We start from the raw sequence: 24,887 nt of genomic DNA on the forward strand, positions 1-24,887 counted from the left end.
AAAAGGGAGTTGTGGACAAAGAGACAAGAAAATGCACAAAATAAACTTCAGAGACCTCAAAGTGTTATCAACGTGCAATGAATGAACATTTAACGTGAATGCATTAAAGACCGGGAGAGAATAATGCCTACTCCCCCATTCTGCAAGAAAAGAAGGTTCTAGGGCAGGGGTCCCAAACCTTTTACACAGGGGGCCAGTTCACTGTCCCTCAGACCGCTGGAGGGCCGGACTATAAAAAAAAAAACTATGAACAAATTCCTGTGCACACTGCACATATCTTATTTTAAAGTAAAAAACCAAAACAGAAACAAATATATTTAAAATAAAGAACAAGTAAATTTAAATCAACAAACTGACCAGTATTTCAATGGGAACTATGGGCCTGCTTTTGGCTAATGAGATGGTCAATGTACTCCTCTCACTGACCACCAATGAAAGAGGTGCCCCTTCTGGAATTGCGGCGGGGGCGGATAAATGGCCTCAAGGGGCCGCATACGGCCCGCGGGCAGTAGTTTGGGGACCCCTGCTCTAGGGTGTAGGGTCCAGTGTAATGTCAGTACAGTGGAGGAGTCTTAGTAGGCAAGGGCCAGCTGACATGACAGTGCAATGGTGTGTGATTACTGGCTTTCTCTTTAGCTAAGTTAGGTATCTAGTTGAACAGGGCACCTCAGCTGACTTTGATGAGTCTACGCTCATTAGCGGTCTTTGTTATAACGCTTAGTGGTATCTATTTTACACATTCCTCAAGATACCAATTCTGGTTAGCAGTTTGAGAATTTTTTCTCATTTGTAAGGACTACTGAAGAGCTTAAATAATGTTTTTTTCTTTTTGAGTGAACTATTATACATTAATTGAGTGAACTCATCATATATTAATAATCAATGTTGAAACAAGTTAAAAATAGTTTTATTTAAGATAGCATTCCATACAAATCTTGGGATAGTTCCTTTTTAAGGTTAAGCATCATTACATTAAAACATCATTTGGACATAGTAAGAACACAAGTTAATAACACTACAGTTTTATCCAACAGTTATTTTCTTATGTTAGATGAAGTTAATAAAACTAAAGCAGAGACTGGTCCCTGTGGTCTTGAAAATGCTCTAATTTGTGTAAAGGCAAGGATGGAGGAATAGGAATTCTATTGTCTGATAGACAGATACAGAGTCCTATAAACCTCATTTTGTGATAATAAATTCTTCAAATAAAATTTCAATGGAGAGAAATTATCTGGAAAAATACCACTTTATGATGTGCAGAAAAAAGAGAAAAATTGAACATGGTTTCTACTTACCGTGTATTTCAAATATAATCCCATATAATGGTAACTGTTAGATAATAATTAAGTTTAAAGAGTCAGATTTATCCAAAGAATCATTCTTACCTATGTAATATAACAATTAAAAAAAAAGGTAAAACAATATAAGGAAATAAAGGAAAATAGCCACTTTCTATAATTAAAAGAAAGAAATGACATCAAATCAAATCAACTATTTGTACTGTGGTTAATCTTTGGCCTTTGTCTCAGGCCTCTCTGTTTAATGCCATCATTCCTTCTTCTCTGGAAGATTTCATGTTGACCAATGCCTTTTAAGTTAGCTCATCTGACTAGGAACAAACCCATCCTGCTCACTGTGAGATACTAAGTGACATGACCTCTAAATTCTTGCCATAGCCCTTAACACTTGATAAATAAATTAAATAGAAATAATTGGGTATCTTTTGCTGAACTTGATGCCTGTAATAAATGTCACCAGTGTCATACAAAACACTTTGTAAATTATTTTGAAATGAATTGTTTCAACTACAGAGCAGGCAGTGAAGGAGACAAATGGGAAGGATTTGCAAGAGGGCATTTCTGTAATGACATCATAAGAGCTAAGAGCATTTCAATGGATATTCCATTCATGCCAAGAAAAGAAAAAAAAGTAATAGGCCTAATATTTCTATGATTTTTAACCTTATACTTTTTCTTTCCTTCTTTCTCTTCCTCCTCCACCTCCTCCTCCTCTTCCTCCTCTTTCTTCCTTTTTCTACATAAAAATCATTCTTTGGGTGATTGGAGATAATAAAAGGAGTGGTGGCATGAAGACCTCATGTCAACTTAAGAATCATATATACTTGTATGAATTCACGTTTCCTACCTATTAAGCTTCATGAAACCACTTTGCTAACTATAGGAATAGTCAGGGAAAAGATTACTTAGGTTTTATAATCCTTTGTTTCAAAATAGTGCAGATGTGGAAGTAACAATGGTTAGTGTGACATGCTGTACCAAGCAGGTTTTATATTATTAGTAAAATGTCCCAGTGAACATTGTATTACTGAAATTCTGTCAAAGGTTATGTTTAGTTCATGAGACAAGCTCAAAACAATGAAGTTTTTCTCTCATACAAATTTCCAAGATGAGAAAATAATTAAAAAACAAAACAAATTAAGTGGAGAGAAGTAAATGGCATATTATTTCTCCAAAGTTGTTTTATTGCCTGCCAGGATAATATCTTCAGGAGATGGACTAAAAAGGAAAAGACTTTTGTAGTGAGCATCTGAGCCACAGCAGATTTGTGGGTATTATTGGCTTTTTCAGACATCAAAAGCAAACTGTGTGAGAAATGATGTAGGTGCTCAAACAGAAATGGGGAATGAAAATGAGCGAATAGAAGATCATGCTCAATAAAAACACAAAATGATAATCAGAATAAATGAGACTATCTGCACAAGTGGAAGAAAATCAACTAGGAACATCTGTTCAGGTGAGGCTGAAATTAAGAGAATAATCAGGCTCTGGTCGTGTGCATTTGGAAAAAGTTTATGAAAGATATGATGAGTAGCATCTCATCTTTTGCCCACGTGGAATGATCATATACTACATTTGTACTTTCATTAAAATTGAGTTTTGTGACTGCAAATGTTATACCTTCCAAGAAACATAGGTTTGCAGCAAAAATGCAATTGAGTGTGCATTGCAGATTAAGAAAATTTTAACAGTGAAATAAGAATTTCTCAGAGAAATATGCAAAGACATAGATAATCATCATGAAAAACATTTCTAGGTGAGCTTCCAAAGGAATGAAATCCAAATGATTTTCAGCCTCACCTGGAAGCAATGAGATACCTTTCTCATTCCTTGCTGGGGTTGTGTCAGAGAAGCTGGTAATCTGGGACTTGCATCTTCTCCCAGAGGTCAGGAGCCACCCTTCCTAAACTGTATGTCACTGGAGGCCATGTGTGGAGGAGTGAGAAAGTGCTTCGCCCTCTCTCAGCCAGGGTGATGTCAGTGGAGGCCCAGGAAGCCTGAACTTCTCCCACCTCACAGAAATGAGGAAGCTCTACTTCCTTAGCTGGTCTGCTAAAACAAAAGGTTTAAGTAAGATTCAAAGTCTCATAACAAAGTACCCACAATGTCTGGAATATAATAAAAAATCATATGTCAACTCAAGAACCATGAAAATCTTAACTGGAATGAGAAAATGCAATGAACAGAAGCCAGCAACAAGACGGCATAGATGTTGGAATTAGCTGATAAGGATTTTAAAGCAGCCATCATAAAAGTACTTCATGAGCAACTATGAACACAATTGAAGCAAATGAAAAAAATGGAATGTATCAGCAAAAAAAATAGGAGATATAAAGAACCAAATGAAAAGGTTAGAACAGAAAAATACAATAACTAAAACTAAAAACTTAGATAGGCTCAACAAATGAACAGGATAGAAGAAAGAAGCTGAATTTAGGATAATAAACATCACCCAAGATGAACAGAGAGAAAGTAGATTAAAAAATAATAAACAGAGCCTCGGGGACCTATTGAATTATAACAAAAGATCTGTCAATCATATCAATCAAGTCACAGAAGGAGCTAAGAAAAAGTGTGGGGACAAAAAGGTATTCAGGGAAATAATGGCTGAAAATTTCTCAAATTAGGCAAAAGATAAACCTATATATTTAAGAAGTTGAGTTAATTTTAAACAATATAAATCCGTTTTGAAGAACAAAAACGAACAACTCAAATAAATCATGTGAAATCATTAGATGGCTCTATTACGTGTAAGTAGTCTCATCTAAATGTTTAGTCTATCTCTGTGGGAGAAGGAGGTATCTTGCCAGGTCAGAGAGTGAATACCTTCTGAAGCCTCATGTTATGAAGAAGAAGGAAGTGGGTAGAAAGAATAGAATTGAGACAGATCACAATTTCAAATTTGGCCGAGCTGTCATGACTGAATATCCCTACTACTGAATATGATTGCTGCAGGATATTTTGTTAAAAAGTGATAGCTAGTACACAAGTCTCTGAACAAATCACCTCTAAAGCTATTACACAGATATGCAATAAATATTTGCTGAATGAATGAAGGAAAGAATGAATGGTACACAGACCTAAGGATTTAATTTTCTTTTTGACAATACAGTGTGAATAACAGATTTGCTTACTGTGTAAGAGTAATTATTATATTGTGTCTAGTGTTTAAGTATGTGTGTGTGTTTGTTTTAAAAAAGCTTTTCCTATCCCAAGGCCATTGACACATTCTTCTATATTTTCCTTTAGTTTAGAATTTTGAGTACATACCTGCTCAGAGTCAGGATAAATCTTAACTAGCAACCTTTGGAGGGGTTGCATCGTTGAGTGACCACACCCTCTCTACCAGTGTGGTTTTCTCAAACCAGTGTGGTAAATAATTGTGATAACGTTAACTCATAATGCCGAACGCAGTGTTTCTTAGGGTGTGTTCTGAAGAACATTAGTTGTGTGGGATATTAACAGACATTATTCAAAACAGTATGTGAAATAATGGGATTAAAATTAAACCCATATATTAACGTGGAAATTATCAACTTAAATAGAATAGTTTCAAATACTCTGACATGATCATATATAAAAAACCTTTATATATTAAAAAAAAAAAGACTTATTTTCTTCACCCCAACAGTGTATCATCACCTCAAGTGTCAGTAGTCCAGATCTGGTTGCTTGGTGTGTAGAGGCTGGGGGATGGGATTGTATGTTAATTCTCATAATGTTTTCCAGGTGATTCTGGAATATTTTTACCTCTTTCCACCAACCTCCTTGCCAATCTTGAGAATCATAGGAATAATGTGTTAATGTGCCAGTGATTCTCAAACATCAAAATACTTTCCCAAGCTCACGTGAGTACAGGACCCCATTTTCACAGAGAGCTGGAGCCAGTAAACTACAGACGTTATTTGGGAAACTGGAACCATGGTTTTACCATTCACAGAGTGCTTGCTTGTTTCTGAGTTTATTTGATCCTCTTACTATCTCTGTGATACAAACATTTTCATCTTGTGTTAAAAACAAGGAAACTAAATTTGAAATGAGAGGGTTAGGAATCCAATGTAGATCTTTGAAATCTAAATTTGGATCTCCAATAATCAAAAGCTCAGTTGAGCTAGGCTATTAGCACAAAATTTGTTATGGAAGAATCAACAGTGTTAAAGAGACTGTAAACATATTTCTTCAAGGTTTTCATAGAGTTAAACTCCATGCATGCTATGGAGAAAAACGATATAAAAGATATGGTATAAAAGTTTAGTTTAAGTACTACAAAGCCCTATTTCAGTATGAACTCTATAAAAATTCATGGTTCTCTCCTCAATAATTTAAATCTGTTTCTGAAAGTATGTATTTATATAAGAAAGGAGAGGGACACTAAAGCTGGCATAATACCGTCAGCTGTTGGCCATATGGAAAAATATAAATTGTCAGAAAAGCTGGCCAGTTATAAAATGTTTTAGATAGATTTTTTTTAAAGAATCACATTTTAAGCATTTGAGCAAAATGCTCAAAAATACACTGCTGAACTGCATTAACAATTGTTTTGGCTGTAATTTCATGCAGTCCTTCCTTATGCAATTAATTGTTTTTTAAACTAACCTGTGCAACGAGGCAATGGAATATGTGTTTTCGATGGGATAAAGATGTTAAAAGGGGAAATTTTCCAAAAATACATCATTTCTTAACCTTCACCTATAGGTACCGGTGGTATTAGTGGATGTATTAATAGTTATATTAGGTATCACTTAGTGAGCATCTCCTATGTGCATGGCCCAGCAGTTTAGGTGATATTACACACATAAAGGGGCAGGATAAGAAAATTGTAGCTGAGCCTAATTTCAAACTCAGGTTTGTCTGTTTTTCAACCATTTTTTGTGTCTTGCATTTAAATTATTATGATCATTAAAATCATCTGACTTCAAAAACAATGTCTTTTTATTATAGACAATTAGGAAAATATTCTAAAATAACAATAGTAAGATGCTGAAAATACATATCACCTGTAGTCTCAGTAGATATAACTACCATTAATATTTTGAAGTGTTTTCCACTTTTTAAAATGCTTATGCATATTAAATTTTTTAGCATAAGATCATGCTATTTTGTAACTTTCTTTTTAATTAACGGTATTTCCAGAACACTTTTTCATGTTATTGACAATGTTTTATCATCAATGTTATTGACATGTTGTTGACAATTTTTAATAGTGCATAGTATCTCATTCTATGGTTTAATTAACCACTCCATTATTTTTGGATGCATAAATTATTTCAATTATTATAAACAACTCTATTATCCTTGTCAAATATTTGAGCCCATCTCTGATTATTTTCTTAGGATAGTTTTGTAAAAAATAGAGTTTTGGGTATAAAGCTTATAGTTTATATTGTAAATTGTCATCCAAAAATGTATCAGTTTATATTTGCACAAGCAGTAGATGATAGCTCTGCTTTTACTTTTCTACAGTTTTATTAATACTGAGTATTTAAAAAAACTTAGTCATTCTGTGTTGCCTCTTTATGCATTCAAAATTCTGATATTTAACTAAAACATTTTAGATAGTTATCAGTCATCATAAATTTGATTTATGTATTAATTCACTAATAACTCATTTATAGACTTAATCAGTGCATATATAATGAAGCCATGATAAGTGTCAAACTTTCTTAGGTGTTAGGGATAGAGTGGTAAATGAGACAAAGTTCCTGCCCTGTGGGGAGTACATTCTAGCAGGCTTTGCTGATGTCGATGAAGAATCATTCCTGGTGGTATAAAACAACAAGTACTTTCTATTTGTAAACCAACAAGTACTTTCCATTTTGTTGGTTTTCTATAAAGTAAAACCAACAATATAGGATTACTTTAATCAGTGTCTTGCTAAGTAGAATGATTCATAGCCAAAGTCTAAGGTTTATGAATGTATAAAATTTGTATGGTAATCCGATTATGATTCAGTTTAATATCTGATTATTACAAAGTGACAGCATATTAGAAATAGGTTGCATACATTCTTCATAGCATGCTGTTCAGTGTTACAAGTTCTTTGATACAGGAAGGGTGCAAATTTAGTTAAATTACACAGAATTTACAGGAAAGTTAGGCTCTTGCAAAAAGGCAACTTTTGGGAATGAAAAAGAGTTTGAAATAGGAAAAGAGTTTGAAAAGGAAATACACACAAAGTGTCTTAAGAAAAAAGAGAGAAAGGATTCATGAACTTTATGACCTCCTAGTGCTTTCTATCAGAATGTCTTAAATGGGTCAAACCATTTATTATAAATAGCACCTCAGATGAGAAGAAATCAGGGTATAAGAATGCCATGGTCTTAGGCTACGGTTGTCTGACTTAACTGTCTCAAATTCTTTTTTTTAAATATGTTTTTGACTGAAATCACAAAGTTAAAAGAGACAGTGACAGTGTAAATATGTTCTCTGTTGCCCTCGCAAGGAATAAAAGACCATCATAGATAGACAGATCTATCTTGTATTTGTTTTCTTATCATTTTAAAGATATTTTCTTTCATCTTTAAATTATGGGAATTACTTTACTTTAGAGAAAGATACCAAATTTTAAGAAAATGTTCCAGTGCATTGCAACCTTAGAATGTAAAAGCTGTTTAAAACTGTTTTTCTACTTTCCTCTGTGTTTGATAAATGCTAGATGGTAAAGTGATGTATTAAGTTGGGACTGTATTTTCTATCCCAATGATTTGGCTTCACTCACCAAACATACTGTACAGCAGATTTTACAAACCACAGGAAAACTGGCACCAATTTTGAGTATTTTGCTTTATAAAATAAGACCCTCTATTTACTAAAGTTTAAAAAATGTTTTTTGATATTGCTTCAATAAATCCCTGGCCTTGAAACAAATGTAAATAAAATGTTTAAGCTTTGCTATAAGTAAAATTGGAAATGCCCTTCAAATAATCAGGGAGAATGTGGAGATGGAATTTAATTAAAGCCCAGTTATGTCTGTAAAATTTCTAATGCAAAAACTGTAGTTGTCTTATTTGAATTTTGAAAACATTATTGAAGTGTTTGGTTTATAGATTGCAGTCATCAAAAGATAAGATAAAATTCTCATGTTACATTTATGTTTTGAAGACATATCTAATCTGCAAAAGCATGAGAAATGTAGTAGAGGTACATGTTGCTGAAAATCATTGTAGCATTACCCTTAAACACTTAGAAACCAAGGCAGTTAGTATAATTTATACATACATAAACAAAATTATATCTATACTAGAGAGTTCTCGGATTGAAACACTTTTACCCAGTATTTTAATCAAGTATGCTATCATCTCTGCTCCATTCGATGCATGCAGCACACAAATTTGCTGATACTTTCACTTAATGGATATAATATGTGTAATGTGCTATTAATGTCTGTTAGAAATACATATAATAGTGAGAAGGCACTTCAATCAGAAAGAGTTGCTATTTCCTGAAATCAGAAAGATGAGGATAACAGTGAGGTAGGTTTGTTCTATTTTTTTTTTTTTCTTCTTTTTTCCACCCCTCCCCCTCTCCCCCCTCCCGGTCCCTCTCCTCCCGCCCACAGCCAAGGCTCCACCGGAGCAAATCCACCCTGGGCACTAAGGATGGCCCCATGGCCTCCGCCCTAGTTGCTAGAATGACTCCGGTTGTAACAGAGCAACATCCCAGATGGGCAGAGCATTCCCCCCGGTAGGCATGCCAGGTGGATCCCAGTCAGGCGCATGCAGGAGTCTGTCTGCTTGCCTCCCCATCCCCATCCTCAGAAATATACAAAAAATAAATAAATAAAAGAAAAAATACAAAAAAAAAAAATACAAAAAAAAAAAGGGGGGGGGGGCATTCCCTTGTGCTAAAGCACCAGGAAGCATGGAGTGAGCTTGAGTATGTCCTATGAAACATGGAGCTCTATGTTTACATATAAGTCTTTGAAGAAGGAGGAACTGCTGAAATAGTTTGTCAGCATTTGTCCCTAAGACAGCAGTCTTTATAGTGGGAACACCATACGTAAATATTTGCTGTCTGTCTATAGATTAAGGGGGGAATATGGCCAATGCTGAAAAGCCATGATCTTTGTGCCCCTCCCCTCCCCCAACCCCCTCCCTCTCCTCCCCCCACCCTGTAACCCCAACACTGTTGTTCATGTCTCTGAGTCTCATCTTTATGTCCCACCTATGTGTGGAAACATATAGTTCTTAGTTTTTTCTGATTTACTTCTTTCACTCAGTATAATGTTATCAAGGCCCATCCATGTTGTTGTAAAAGATCCTATGTCATCATTTCTTATGGCTGAGTAGTATTCCATAGTATATATATACCAAAGCTTTTTAATCCACTCATCCTCTGAAGGACACTTGGGCTGTTTCCAAATCTTTGCTATTGTGAACAATGCTGCCATAAACATGGGGGTGCATTTCTTCTTTTCAAACAGTGCTATGGTGTTCTTGGGGTATATTCCTAACAGTGGTATAGCTGGGTCAAAAGGCAGTTCGATTTTTAATTTCTTGAGGTATCTCCATACTGTTTTCCACAGTGGCTGCACCAGTCTGCATTCCCACCAGCAGTGCAGGAGGGTTCCCTTTTCTCCACATCCTCGCCAGCACTTATTCTGTGTTGTTTTATTGATGAGCGCCATTCTGACTGGTGTGAGGTGATATCTCATTGTGGTTTTAATTTGCATTTCTCTAATCATTAATGATGTTGAACATTTTTTCATATGCCTATTGGCCATCTGTGTGTCCTCTTTGGAGAAATGTCTATTCATTTCTTTTGCCCATTATTGGATTGGATTGTTTGTCTTCCTGGTATTAAGTTTTACAAGTTCTTTATAAATTTTGGTTATTAACCCCTTATCAGACGCTATGTCAAATATATTCTCCCATTGTGTAGTTTGTCTTTTTATTCTGTTCTTATTGTCTTTAGCTGTGCAGAAGCTTTTTAGTTTGATAAAGTCCCATTTATTTATCCTGTCTTTTATTTCACTTGCCTGTGGAGACAAATCAGCAAATATATTGCTGCGAGAGATGTCAGAGAGCTTACTGCCTATGTTTTCTTCTAAAATGCTTATGGTTTCATGGCTTACATTCAAGTCTTTTATCCATTTTGAGTTTATTTTTGTGAGTGGCGTAAGTTGGTGGTCTAGTTTCATTTTTTTGCAGGTAGCTGTCCAGTTTTCCCAACACCATTTGTTGAAGAGGCTGTCTTTACTCCATTGTATTGTCTTACCTCCTTTGTCAAATATCAGTTGTCCATAGAGCTGTGGGTTTATTTCTGAGTTCTCTGTTCTGTTCCATTGATCTATGTGCCTGTTCTTATGCCAGTACCATGCTGTTTTGAGTACAATGGCCTTATAATATAACTTGATATCTGGAAGTGTGATACCTCCCGCTTTTTTCTTCCTTTTCAGGATTGCTGAGGCTATTCGTGTTCTTTTTTGGTTCCATATAAATTTTTGGAATATGTGTTCTATGTCTTTGAAGTAAGTCATTGGTATTTTCATTGGTATTGCATTGAATTTATAAATTGCTTTGGGTAATATAGACATTTTAATGATGTTTATTCTTCCTAACCATGAGCACGGTATATGCCTCCACTTATTTGTATCTTCCCTGATTTCTTTTATCAATGTTTTATAATTTTCTGAGTACAAGTCTTTAATCTCCTTGGTTAGATTTATTCCTAGGTACTTTATTTTTTTGGTTGCAATGGTAAAGGGGATTGATTCCCTGATTTCTCTTTCTGACAGTTCATTATTAGTGTATAAAAATGCCTCTGATTTCTGAGTATTGATTTTATATCCTGCCACCTTGCCAAATTCTTTTATCAGGTCTAGTAGTTTTTTGACTGAAACTTTAGGGTTTTCTATATACAATATCATGTCATCTGCAAATAATGATAGTTTTACTTCTTTTTTTCCAATTTGGATGCCTTTTATTTCTTTTTCTTGTCTGATTGCTGTGGCGAGGACTTCCAGAACTATGTTGAATAAGAGTGGTGAAAGGGGGCAACCCTGCCTTGTTCCTGATCTTAAGGGGATAGCTTTTAATTTTTGCCCATTGAGTATTATGTTGGCTATGGGTTTGTCATAGATGGCCTTTATCATGTTGAGGTATGTTCCCTGTATTCCCACTTTGCTGAGAGTTTTGATCATGAATGGGTGCTGGACTTTATCAAATGCTTTTTCTGCATCTATTGAAATTATCATGTGGTTTTTCTCCTTTCTTTTGTTTATGTGATGAATCACATTGATTGATTTGCGAATATTGTACCAGCCTTGCCTCCCAAGAATAAATCCCACTTGATCATGGTGTATGATTTTTTCCATATATTGCTGGATCCGGTTTGCTAATATTTTATTGAGGATTTTTGCATCTAAGTTCATCAGGGATATTGGCCTATAATTTTCTTTTTTTGTGTTGTCTTTGCCTGGTTTTGGAATCAGAATTATGCTCGCCTCATAAAAGAAGTTTGGAAGTCTTCCTTCCTCTTGAATTTTTTGAAATAGCTTGAGAAGGATAGGAGTTAGTTCTTCTTTGAATATTTGGTAGAATTCACTTGTGAAGCCATCAGGCCCAGGACTTTTCTTTTTTGGTAGTTTTTTGATAGCTGTTTCAATCTCATTTGTTGTAATTGGTCTGTTTAGGTTTTCTGATTCTTCCAGATTGATTTTTGGAAGATTATATGATTCAAGGAATTTGTCCATTTCATCTAGGTTGTCTAGTTTTTTGGCGTACAGTTCTTCATAGTATTTTCTTACAATATTTTGTATTTCTGTTGTGTCAGTTGTTATTTCTCCACTCTCGTTTCTAATTTTATTTATTTGAGTCCTCTCTCTTTTTTTCTTGGTGAGTCTTGTTAAAGGTTCATCGATCTAGTTTACCTTTTCAAAGAACCAGCTCCTGGTTTCATTGATCCTCTGTATTGTTTCTTTAGCCTCTATGTCATTTATTTCTGCTCTGATCTTTATTATTTCCTTCCTTCTACTACCTCTGGGCTTTACTTGGTGTTCTTTTTCTAGTTCTTTTAGATGCAGGGTTAAGTTGTTAATTTGAGCTTTTTCTAGCTTCTTGAGGTATGCCTGTAATGCTATAAACTTCCCTCTCAGGACTGCTTTTGCTGTGTCCCATAAATTTTGAGTTGATGTATGCTCATTATCGTTTGTTTCTAGGAATTTTTTAATTTCTTCTTTGATCTCAATGTTAACCCATTCATTGTTTAATAACGTGCTATTTAGTTTCCAAGTGTTTGAATGTTTTTCAATTTTTCTATTGTGGTTGATTTCTAGTTTAATGCCATTGTGATCAGAGAAAGTGTTTGATATGATTTCAATCTTCCTAAATTTGTTGAGCCCGCTTTTGTGCCCTAACATGTGGTCTATTCTAGAGAATGTCCCATGAGCGCTTGAAAAGAATGTATATTCTGCTCTTTTAGGGTGAAAGGTTCTGAAGATATCTATTAAATTGAGTTCATCTAATATGTCCTTTAAGTCTGCTGTTTCTTTGTTAATTTTCTTTCTTGAGGACCTATCTAATGATGTTAATGGGGTATTGAAATCTCCTACTATTATAGTATTGCTGTTGATCTCGCCCTTTAAGTCTATCAAAGTCTGCTTTATATATTTAGGTGCTCCTATATTAGGTGCATAGATATTTATAATGGTTATATCTTCCTTTTGGATTGCTCCCTTTATCATTATGTAGTGACCTTCTTTATCTCTAACTATGGTCTTTGTTCTAAAGTCCATTTTGTCTGATATAAGTATTGCTACCCCAGCTTTTTTTTTCATTTCCATTTGCGTGAAATATTTTTTTCCATCCTTTTATCTTCAGTCTGTGTGCATCTTTTGATTTAAGGTGTGTCTCTTGTAGACAGCATATGTATGGGTCCTGTTTTCTTATCCACGCAGTACCCTATGTCTCTTGATCGGATCATTTAATCCATTAACATTTAAGGTTATTACTGATATGTAATTGTTTATTGCCATTTTTTTTCTTTAAAACTGTTTTTCTCTTTTGCTATATTCTTTTTTTCCTTTGATCTGTTTACAACAGGTCCCTTAGCATTTCTTGCAGCCTTGGTTTGGTTGTAGTGAAATCCTTTAGTTTTTTTTTGTCTGTACAGCTTTTTATTTCTCCTTCAATTTTAAATGATAGCCTTGCTGGATAAAGTAGTCTTGGTTGTAGGTTCTTGTTCTGCATTACTTTGAATATTTCTTGCCATTCCCTTCTGGCCTCAAGTGTTTCTGTTGAGAAGTCAGAAGTCATCCTTATGGGGGCTCTTTTGTAGGTGATTGTCTTTTTTTCTCTAGCAGCTTTTAATATTTTCTCTTTATCATTTAGCTTTGGTAATTTAATTATGATGTGTCTTGGTGTTGGTTTCTTTGGATTTCTCCTTAATGGAGTTCTCTGTGCTTCCAGAACATGTGAAATATTTTCCTGCCTTAATTGGGGGAAGTTTTCCGCTATAATATGTTTGAACAAAGTCTCTATCCCTTGTTCTTTCTCTTCTTCTTCAGGAACCCCTATGATGCAGATGTTATTTCTCTTCATGTTGTCACAGAGCTCTCTTAGAGTTTCCTCAGACTTTTTGAGTCTCTTTTCTTTTTTCTGCTCTGCTTCCATGCCTTTACTTATTGTGTCCTCTAACTCACTGATTCGATTCTCTGCTTCATCCATCCTGCTTTTAATTCCTTCCATTGTATTCTTTATTTCAGATATTGTATTTGTCATTTCTGACTGATTCTTTTTTATTATTTCAATGTCCTTTTTTATATTTGTTATCTCTTTATTTAGGTTTTCGTAATGGCCATCTATGGTGGTTCTAATATCTTTGAGCATCCTAACAATCGTTATTTTAAACTCTGCATCTGGTAATTTGGTTATATCTGATTCACTTAGGTCCTTTTCTGGGGATTTCTCTTGGTTTATTTGTGTTGTATTTCTCTGCCTCCGCATTTTCTCTTCACGAGAGTGGCTGTGATCACGTGCTCGGGTGCACAAGGGTTGGTGGCCTTGGCCTTTGCCCCGCCCCCGTGTGTGATGTTATGCTCGGTCCTGAGGGCACTGGCGAGCACCTTTGCTCAGCTGCGGGTCTCCGCCTGTTTCTGAGCTTTCGCCCTGCCTTTGCAGGATGATCCCACTCAAGGAACAGCTGCTAGCCTTGGCTCTACCACCAGGAAAGGCTGCGTGCCCAAGCTCAGCTTCGTAGCGGAATTCCGCCTCTTCTGGGCTTTTGGCTCCACCCCCGCGGGAGAAGCCTGCTACCAAGTCAGACCGCAAGCCTGGGTTGCACAGGCGGGGCAGGGATGTGCTCCTCTGCCCTTGCTCCGGGGCTGGTTTCTACCCTTTCTGGGTTTCCCGCCCTTCTCCCGGAGGCTGGATTACAGGCTGCCGGCAGCTGAGCTTAGCCTCTTTTGCACGCCCCCTTCTCCCTAACCGGGCAAGATTGAGCTCACACCTGAGCCCACTGGTGGCCAGCCGGCTTCCGCCCCTGCCAGCAGAACCAAGCTTTTGTCTTCCGCTGCCGCCCGCTCTCCGGTGCACCCTTAGCCGTGTGGGTGGGGGCGTTGCAGCTCGGACCCTAAGACTCACTACCGTAGACCCGAAAGCTCCCTCCTTCTATGCGACTCTGCTCTGAATGCCGCGGGGGAGCTTGTTTGGCTGCTCTCCTGCTTCCCTTTGCTGGTATTGCTGTTTCCGGGGGAAATATTCACTTCAGCTTTGGGGAGTGACTCGTCCCAGGGGTTAGAGTGGCTATCTCCCAAAAATGTTTCTCCCTATGCCTCCTAGATTGCACTCTCTTCCTGTTACTGTGGTTCTCTCCCCTCTCCCTCCGTCTCCAGGAGTCCCGGGTGAGTGTTTGTGAGAGAGATGTTCTGCGTGATCCCTTTAAGAGGGATCCTGGGTCTGAGAAATCAGACTCTCTCACAAACAGTATCCTGACTTGTTTCAAGCTAAATACTGTCCTTATGCTTCTTCTGGGCTCTGGGGCTGCAGGCTGGGGCTTTGTTCCTGGGGCTCAGGGCCCTTTCCCCTCTGCTAAACTCACTTCCCACCACGCGAGTCTCTCCCTGCTGCCGTTCGCTCCGAGAAGCTGGGCAGCCCTCTCCGCGTTTCCGCTTTTCCTACCAGTCTCTGGGTGGCTTCTTCAGCGTTCCTGGGTTGAAGAGTCCTTTTAGTTTAGTCCAAAGTTGGTTTTTCCAGTTGATAGTTCATAAAATTAGTTTGTAATCCACATTGGTTCTGGGAGGTAGATGCTGGTACGTCCGCCTACTCCAGCGCCATCTTGTCTCTCTGTTCTATTTTTTTAAAGTGACAGTGCTCCTGTCTCTGAAATGAAATAGTAACCCACTGATATTCTTATTTTGCATAAATTTGCATGACAATTCCCCAAAGCTCTAATTTGAAGTAAGTAAAATTAAAGGATATAACCTCTTATAACTATATGCATGCCTGATATTTAGAGAAAGCCCACATAACAGACTTTTTAAAAAATTAATTTGATTACATTTCTGGTCAAGGGACAAAGGAATAAAAATAGGAAAAGAGTAAGTGAGAGCAAGAGTAAGGAAGAGAGGAAGAGAGAAGGCAAAGGGTGCTCATTAATTTGTGTGTGTGTTAACAGCTTTACTGAGGTATCATTTACATACCATAAAATTCACCCATTTAAAGTGTGTATAATTCAATGACTTTTTAGTCTATTCACAGACTTGTGTAATCATCACACTATCCAATTTTGGAACATTTTATTGCTTACCCATTAGCAGTCACTCCCCATTCCCTCTGCCTGCTCCCCCATTCTGCAACCACTAATCTATTTTCTGTCTCTATTAATGTTAATATATTTTCAAGGAAATATCCAATTTTATTTCATTTCATAGCAATTGGGTCTAAATTGTTTATAGATTGTGTTTAGTGGTTGATTATATTGAGCCTGTATATGTTTTGAAAATTATGTTTTGAGTAGAATCACAACTTTCTGATGTTTATGAAACTAAGATAATTTTAAATAAGTATGTAAAATTATTAATAATTATGTTGAAAAAGGTCAACTGTGTATTATTTCTTTTTTTTTAATTTTTATTTTATTTATTCATTTTAGAGAGGAGAGGGGAGAGAGAGAGAGAGAGAGAGAGAGAGAGAGAGAGAAGAGAGAGACAGGGGGGAGGAGCTGGAAGCATCAACTCCCATATGTGCCCTGACCAGGTAAGCCCAGGGTTTCGAACCGGCGACCTCAGCATTTCCAGGTCGACGCTTTATCCACTGTGCCACCACAGGCCAGGCCTTATTTCTTTAATTAAATAGGATGGGTTTCAGTTCAAGTAACTGATTTGTTAATTTTACCCCTAATCTCAGAGGCACCTAGGAAATGACAATATTATGGAAGAAAAAAACAACCCTAAATTCTCAAATTTTCCATGGTGTGGATTAAAATGTTAATGGCAATTTGTAGCTGTTTGTGACTCTGTCAATCAATCATAAATTATTATTTCAATCCCCAACCCTCATAATTATGCTAAAAGTTATGGTGGCAACAATGATTATGCTCTCAAGGATTTTAGAATCTAAGTGAATCTGACCCTACTTTCATTGCTTCAGCATATTTTGCTAAGAATTAAAAACCTAATAAATTAATAGCACTAATAACTATCACTACGAATCTTCTCAGCAATAATTTTCATTTGTATCTGTAATCCATTCAGGGAGTATTTTTCTTTTGTCTACAGTCTTAGATACTGTGTAAATATTTTTAAAGAGTTTTTTATTGTAAAATACAATACAAGTACAAGACACCACACCAAAATATATAGCTAGTAAATTATTATAAGGTGAAACCACTGTAATCACCATTTGGGACAAGAAATAGAGCTTTTCCAACCTGTGCCTGTTCCACATTCTCTTCCTCCTTCCCAAAGTAATCATTATTCTGACTTCTGTAGTTGTCACTGTTTGAACTTCTTTATGGTTTTATTACTTCCCCAGACACTACAGTTTAATTTTGAATACTGAAAACCAGACATATTTTGACTCTTATAATCTACAGTGAAAATTTATTATTTACCTTTCTTTTATTTACAATTTTCCTATCAAAGAGCCTGGGCATTGATTTGTAGAATTTCCCACAGTCTGGATTTTCCTGATTACATACCCATAAAGCAGGTCTACGTGTTCCTCTGTCCTCTGTATTTCCTACAAAGTAGGAGCTGGATCCAGAGGCTGGATGAGACTTAAGTTTAATCCTTTCAGAATATTATAGGTGGTATTGTGTATTTTTTCATCAGGAGTCACATGTTATCTGGTTTTTGCTCTTTTTGCTGTAGTTATAGGAAAAAACCCCTGTCATTGATGCTCAGTACCTGAATCCATTACTTCAATGGGGGTTGCAAAATGGTGATATTCTAATTCTATCAAGTTGTTTTTATTTATTAGGTATAATATTTTTATAAAGAGATACTTCACCACATCTATCACTATCTACAATCTATTATTGATGCAGATCACATAGGAAAGACAGGCAATTTTGGCAATTTCCTTTTACTTGTTCAGTTTTCAAGATAATGAAATGATTCCTTGTCATTCACAGAAGATGATCAAATTTTTTGTTCATAAATATTTTTATAAATCCATGGATTTAAGCATAATTTATGGATTTCAATTGATTGCAATCTTATCCTTATTAAAGCTCAAATTTTCTTCTCTTTGGAACATTGATTCTCCTCTTAAGTTGTCTCCTGAGTAATATATATTTATTACCTTTTTTAATCTGATATTTTTGTTGCTACCTGGTATGTCAAGATATTCCAGGCCAACCTTGTTCATTTACTGTTCCTGACATGGTATTAGTCATTTCTCTAAACAGTCATAGTTTCTTTTATAAGGAAACACTATGCAGAGGCTAGAGTCCGGGCTTTAGTGGTGTTTAGTGATTCTGAATTGATTGTTGTTTCTAGCCTTTTCAGTGGACAGGTCTAGGAAATGTGTGTGTATGTGTGTGTGTGTGTGTACCTTTAACATTAAATACCTCATGAGTTTATATTGATACTTCTCATTCAAGTTCAAAACTAGAAGTTTTTATTTACGCTCTTTTTCTTATATCTATGATATATTTATTTTCTTCCACACTGGGAATTCTAGTTCTTAAGAACATAAGGAATGATAGAACTAGAATATTCCACAATTACTAAAATATGCCAAATGTCAATTGTTCTAAGTTGATATCCTCAGATGCAGAGAGTACTCTTTCAATATGTAATTCTACATTTTTTATTTCAGAAAAATTTCCTTGATTTATAGTTTTTAGTATTTATTCTATTCCTTTTTTTTTAGTTTTCTTCTTTGGGGACTTAAAAAAATTTGTTAGATCTTTTTTGCCTACCTTAATATTTTTTACTCACTTTTACATCCTTTTAGTGTTCATAAAGTGTTTCTCTACTTAAAGAAATTTTAAGAAGTATACCTAATGCCTCACATATATCACTTAGCTCCATAAATATTAGCTTTTGGGCTGGATTGGCATCACTTGTAGTGCAATTAATTTTTGTTGCATGGGATAGCAATATTTTGCTACACATATTATTCCCGAACTCAACAAATATTATTGAATACCTACTATGTTCTAAGCAATGTGCAAAGGAAAGACTAGAACTACATTCTCTCTAAGAATGGAACTAGACATTGGCCTAATAATTAGTCTAATTACAAAGTTGATAAGTTGACCCACAATTGTGTCATGAGAATCTGTGATAAAGGGATGTATTAGTTTTATATACTGCTGTAATAAATTGCTACAATATTATGATTTAAAAGAGTTTGGATTTATTATCTTGCAGTCCTGGAAGTCAGAAGTCCAAAATAAGTCTCACTGGGCTATTCTCAGGGTGTCTAGAAACTCTAGGGGACAATCATTTTAGCTTCTAGTGGCCACCTGCATTCCTAGGTTTGTGGCTCCCTTTCTCCATCCTCAAATCTAGCAATGGCCAGTTGAATCCTTTTCACATTTACTTCGGTCTCTTCCTCTGCTTGTTCTTCCATATTTAAGAACCCTGTGATTACATTGGACGCACATGGATAATTCAGGGTAATCTCCCTATTTTAAGGTAAATTGGTTAGCAACATTGATTTAATCTGTAACCTTAATTCTCTTTTGCCATATAATGTAACATATTCCCCACTTGTAAGGATTAAGGTATCATTGGGGGATTTTTATTTTGCCTACCACGTTATCTGTCTATGACAAGAATGATCAGGGAAGGCTTTATTTTATTTCATTTTATTTTGAGCGATTCACATTTACATTGCAGCTTTATAATAGATGGGCAAGGTGGAAAGGAAATGGGGATACAGGTGAGGATGCAGGACAGCAAGTTGCAGGGTGTTCTGTAACTCAGATGGGGACAGGCTGGCTCAGACAAAAGTGGTGACTGTGGAATTGGACAGAATTGGATACATTCAAGATAGCAGTAATCCACTTTTAAGCACTGAAATGAGAACTCACTATCTTCATTTAGTTGTGTTTTTGTTTTGATTTGCAACATTCATTTTTCTATTTTCGTTTCATAACAATACCTATAGAGTGTTCTTATTGTAGGGATTCTGAAAGCTGACCCAAGAAAAGCCAGCTAAGATCTTCTCCAGAGGAGTTATTGCAGACACTTCTGGATGTGGGTAAGGATATGGATTAAAAAATTTTACTTAAGGTGAGCATGGGAAGCACAGCTTGGCTTTTGCTGCTAAGGGACTTAGCAAGGTTTGGCTCTGTGGGTTGACTGCCACATCTGGTGGTTTTCGTTTTCTTTGGTTCACCTGTGATGACTGCTTTTGAGAAATCTTTAAAGGGCCCAATTACCAACTTATTTGTCAGCTGGTATATCTTGGGTCTAAAATAGTTTAAAATGGAAAACCTGGGACTTAAAAAACAACACCGGTTTTTCTAACCCAGTGGTATTTTGATGAGGTCTTTGCTAGTATGTGAATTTCTGTATATTTTACTATATCTAAGGTGCTGGTTGTACTTTCTTCCATGTCTGGGCTTGTGTGATACATTGGTAGAGCCCATGGCCCTTAGTGTTTATTTATATGAAGAAAGAGATAGTCCTGGCCTGTGGACTGGACGCTTTATCCACTGTGGTGGCACAGTGGATAAAGCGTCCACCTGGAATGCTGAGATCACCAGTTCGAAACTCTGGGTTTGCCCAGTCAGGGCACATATTGGAGTTGATGCTTCCTGCTCCTCCCCAGTCCTCTCTCTCTCTCTCTCTCTCTCTCTCTCTCTCTCTTTCTCTTCTTTTATCTAAAAAGAATAAACAAAACCTTTAAAAAAAGAGAGATATGAAGGAACTTCTGTTGGAAGTAGAGTAGGGCATGGGGAGTGAGGGAACTGAGAAGGGTTGCACAGTTTTTAGGAGAGAGGGGGAGACCAGTTTTCCAGAGAGACTCTAAGTTTTGAAGGCAGAAGTAGTGCTGCCCTGGTGCTCAGATGATAGAACGATGGAGAAGCGGATTCTGTCCATTTCTATGAACGCCTAGAGAGGCTTCCGTGTAGTGAGATTTGAAAATTATACAGGCTTACTTTTATACTTTGGCATTTGTAGTTTTGGATACACCAGAAACAGCATCCTAAGCAGGGAATCTTTGTTTTTTCAAGACTGGCACTGGTAGTAAAGCTGGTGAAACTTTCTTTCCCTCAGGTGAGTTCTTGAGCAGTAGAAATCTAGAAGCAGGGGGTGGAGTGAGGGGAGATGCATACTGAAAGTACAAAACATGGGATTTGTAAGAACATGCGAGACAAACAACGGCATTCCCTAAAACAGCTGTAGAAGACTGGTTGGAGGCTGAGTTTCAGTGTTATGCAAAAGTGACAGTGAAATTTGGGTTGTTCCTCTTTAGATAACCTCATTGTTAACAGCAATTTGGGGAGAGCTGGGAAACTTGGATTACAATTGCTGTATGCTGTCTTTTCTCATTGAGACCAAAGGGTCTAATATTCTACTGAACAGATCCTGGCTGTGAACAGATTTGGAGAATAATCTGCACTGTTAATTTGATGCCAAATATACAGCTAGGATCACCTTGATATTTTAGGAGTTCTGTTTTTAAATTCAGGGGTTGTTGGCATACCCACTGCTTTAGACCTTAGTTGTTTTGGAAAGGAGAAGGAGAGCATTTCTGGTCCTCTAACACAGTGGTCCCCAACCATTTTTGGGCCACGGGCCAATTTAATGTCAGAAAATATTGTCATGGACCGCCTTTAGGGTGGGATGGATAAATGTATCACATGACCGAGACAAGCGTCAAGAGTGAGTCTTGGATGGAATCTGGTCGTTTTTTAAAAATAAAACATTGTTCAGACTTAAATATAAATAAAACGGAAATAATGTAAGTTATTTATTCTTTCTCTGCAGACCGGTCTGCAGCCGGGGGTTGGGGACCACTGCTCTAACAGATCTAGATGTAACATATTATCAAAATAATGGTGCCATGCTCATGTTACATTGCAAAGCTGAACCAGCCAGAATCCTTGAAACTAAGATCTACAGTCTAGCAGATAATAGGAGCTTTACACATATTATCCTGTTAATTTACACAACAGCTGCAAAGTTAGCTCATTTTCAGATAAGGAAACTGGAGCTCAGAAATATTAAAAAAGCTTGCTACAAGTTACATAACTATTAGGATCACATTCAAACAAGTCTCAGACTCCTTCTATCATGCCCTGCATAACAGAAGTGCTTCCTTTTTAAGGCAGACCAACAGGGATAAAACAATAAAGAAAATAGACTGGTGGCTAGACTTCTAAAATCAAATGGCATTGTTTCCATGTTTGGCATTGTGAAGTTTAATTTCTCTTAATGTTAGTTGTGTACTATCAAGATTCTTTTTTTTTTTTTGTGCCTGACCATAACTTTTGTATTCAGAAATGATTATAAAATTAAAATCTCAGATAAAAACCATATGCCATATACTTTGTGTGATTTAAATCCTAGAAAACAAAGGCAGTCTTTCACTGTTACACATGTAGTGTCCCTGGTGGGATGAGGTGAGAAACACCGATACTTAGAATTTTTGTACTTTTCTCTTGACAGTCGTGTGTGCTGTGATGCTCTGAGGTAGGTTTGGTGAAGGCCCAGGGACAAGGCTGCAGGTTTTGTAGGGTCTCTCTAGTGTTTTGTACCAATGATTCAGGCCAGCTCTGTCCCATGTCTTTGTAGAATGCAAGGTCTGTCAAGTTTTCACATTCATCAAATTTCACATCTATCTTCCCATGTCTGTTTCTGGTACTCATCATGCATTTTAAGAGTTGTACTGAAAAACAAATAGAACTTAGATCTCTCTCTCTCTTTCTTGTCTTTTTCAGAATTATTTCTTCTCCTTTGTAGAGTCAGTATCTTCACTTCACAGCTAAACAAGCACTTACAATTCAAAACTGCAAATGGTTTGGAAGCAGTGGCTTCTTTGGCCTTTGAATGCATTTATAAGACTACTTTTTAAATAGAATAGTTATTGAAGGTTGGGTTATGTTATAGCGGCTAGCAATGTAACTAATTTAAATGCCTTCCCTTTAATTATGCACTTGATTTTGATTCTTTTGGCTATAAAAAACAGTCACCTCCTTAGGTTGTTTGAAAAAAGGGCTTTGGACTGCCATGAATTTCACCCAGTCTAGTGAATCTTGTCACATGCAGCTTCATTTCTAACAAACTAATCATGTTAGTTTTTTCCATTTTCTCCAAAATAGAATCTCATTTGCCTTGTTTATTGTTTTTCAGTCAGTCCATATGGACCATTGGTTCTCAGCTAGCCTGTGAAATTTTTTTTTAACTTGGGACAATGCTCTTTCCTAGCCTAAAATGAGGATAGCAGGACTCATAAACGTTTTAAGAGCTAACAGCAAGGATTATGGTGGCTCTATTATTTTCTGCAATTAACAGCAGTTTACAACTATCCAAACTTACTATGCCTATGTTCAAATGTTTTTCAAAGAAGCCATGTGGACACTTTGCAGTATTTCTAGTGGAAGATATTTGTAACTGCTGATAGAAGACACTTTCATGACCCAAGTAATATATATTATAAGAGAAGGTGGCTACTGGGGAGCAGAGAGAGACAACTTGGAAATACAAAGTTGGGTGACGTGTGGAATGTTTAGGCCAGATGTTAAATTAGTATTTGGTTTCCAGGTTAAATGAACTTTGATTTTAATAGTGTCCATCATTGCATTAAATTGACACGTATTTACCAAGTGATCTATATTTCCATAAAGTTGTTGAGTGAGATGCAGAAAGGATTAACAGCATAGTCACATGTTGAGGACTCTTTGAATCATTCAATCAACTAATATTTATTAAGCAGCACTGTGTTCCAGTTAGAAGTTGGGTTGTAGTGATAAATTAGAGATAACACTTGTCTTGTAATTCAAATGGCAGAGAAGAGTAAGAACATACACACGCCTGATCTGTGGTGGCACAGTGGATAGAGCGTCGACCTGGAACACTGAGGTTGCTGGTTCAAAACCTTGGGCTTGCCTGGTCAAGGCACGTGTGGGAGTTGATGCTTCCTGCTCCTCCCCCTTCTCTCTCTCTCTCTCTCTCTCTTTCTTTCTCCCCTCTCTCTAAAAATCAATCAATAAAAAATATATATATAAAAGAACATAGACACATATTCTAGATATCTGTAATATATTATATCAGCATTAATGAGGAGGAGAAGTATTCTTATTCTTTAGGAAACTTAGCAAGGGATACCTGAGATAGACTGGGTAAGTTAAGAATTCCAGAGCATTTCAGGCCTGAGTTACATGTTGATGGATAGATGGTATAACCATGTAATTATGGAATTGGCAAAGAATAGGAATTATCACGGACATTTCTGTATATGCTGTACTTTGTGTTACTGAGCTCAAGCTTCATGACTACATTTTCACATTACTAGCCAACAATTAAAAAAAAGAAAGGGTGTTACAGTATCTGTTAAGGATGTCAATGCAAAACCCAATTTAAGCAGAGCAGGTCTGGTAGTATAAGCATTCTCCTTATCTCTAGTGGGAAATGCCATATTTCATATCCAGATGTGACTTTAAGTGACAAATGTAACTGTGGTATGTTAAGTCTGAAAAAAATTTGTATGCACTTGGAAAAATACCTGAAGGACCTCTAGATCTTTGACATTTATTTATTTATATGTTTTACGTTGAGTGTTCATTTTCTTTTCATGACTATTTCACTGATTTTTAAAAAAGGTTTGTAGTTTTAATAAAGTTTCCCCAGTACTCTTGAGTTCCAAATAGACTTGAATTCATTTTATTTTCATGGGCTGCTGGTCTTTATTCTCTTATCACAGAATCAGAAATGTACCTGTTACATACTGGTAAATTAGTTATCAATCCCTTGGGCAGTATATTTTAATATCAGTATTATAGGAAAGATGATATAAATCTTGTGTACAGTATTATTAGCTTAGGCAGCTGCTGACTTAAAAAGGCCAGTTTAACAAGTCACCACTGTATTATGTTTAATTAGGTACAGTTTATATAATGAGGTGTTCAGTTCTAATGGAAAGACATGCTGTGAGCAGCACATCTGCAGGAATAACTATTACAATCAGC

This window comes from Saccopteryx bilineata, chromosome 3, assembly GCF_036850765.1.
Source record: "Saccopteryx bilineata isolate mSacBil1 chromosome 3, mSacBil1_pri_phased_curated, whole genome shotgun sequence".
Classification (NCBI taxonomy): Eukaryota; Metazoa; Chordata; class Mammalia; order Chiroptera; family Emballonuridae; genus Saccopteryx; species Saccopteryx bilineata.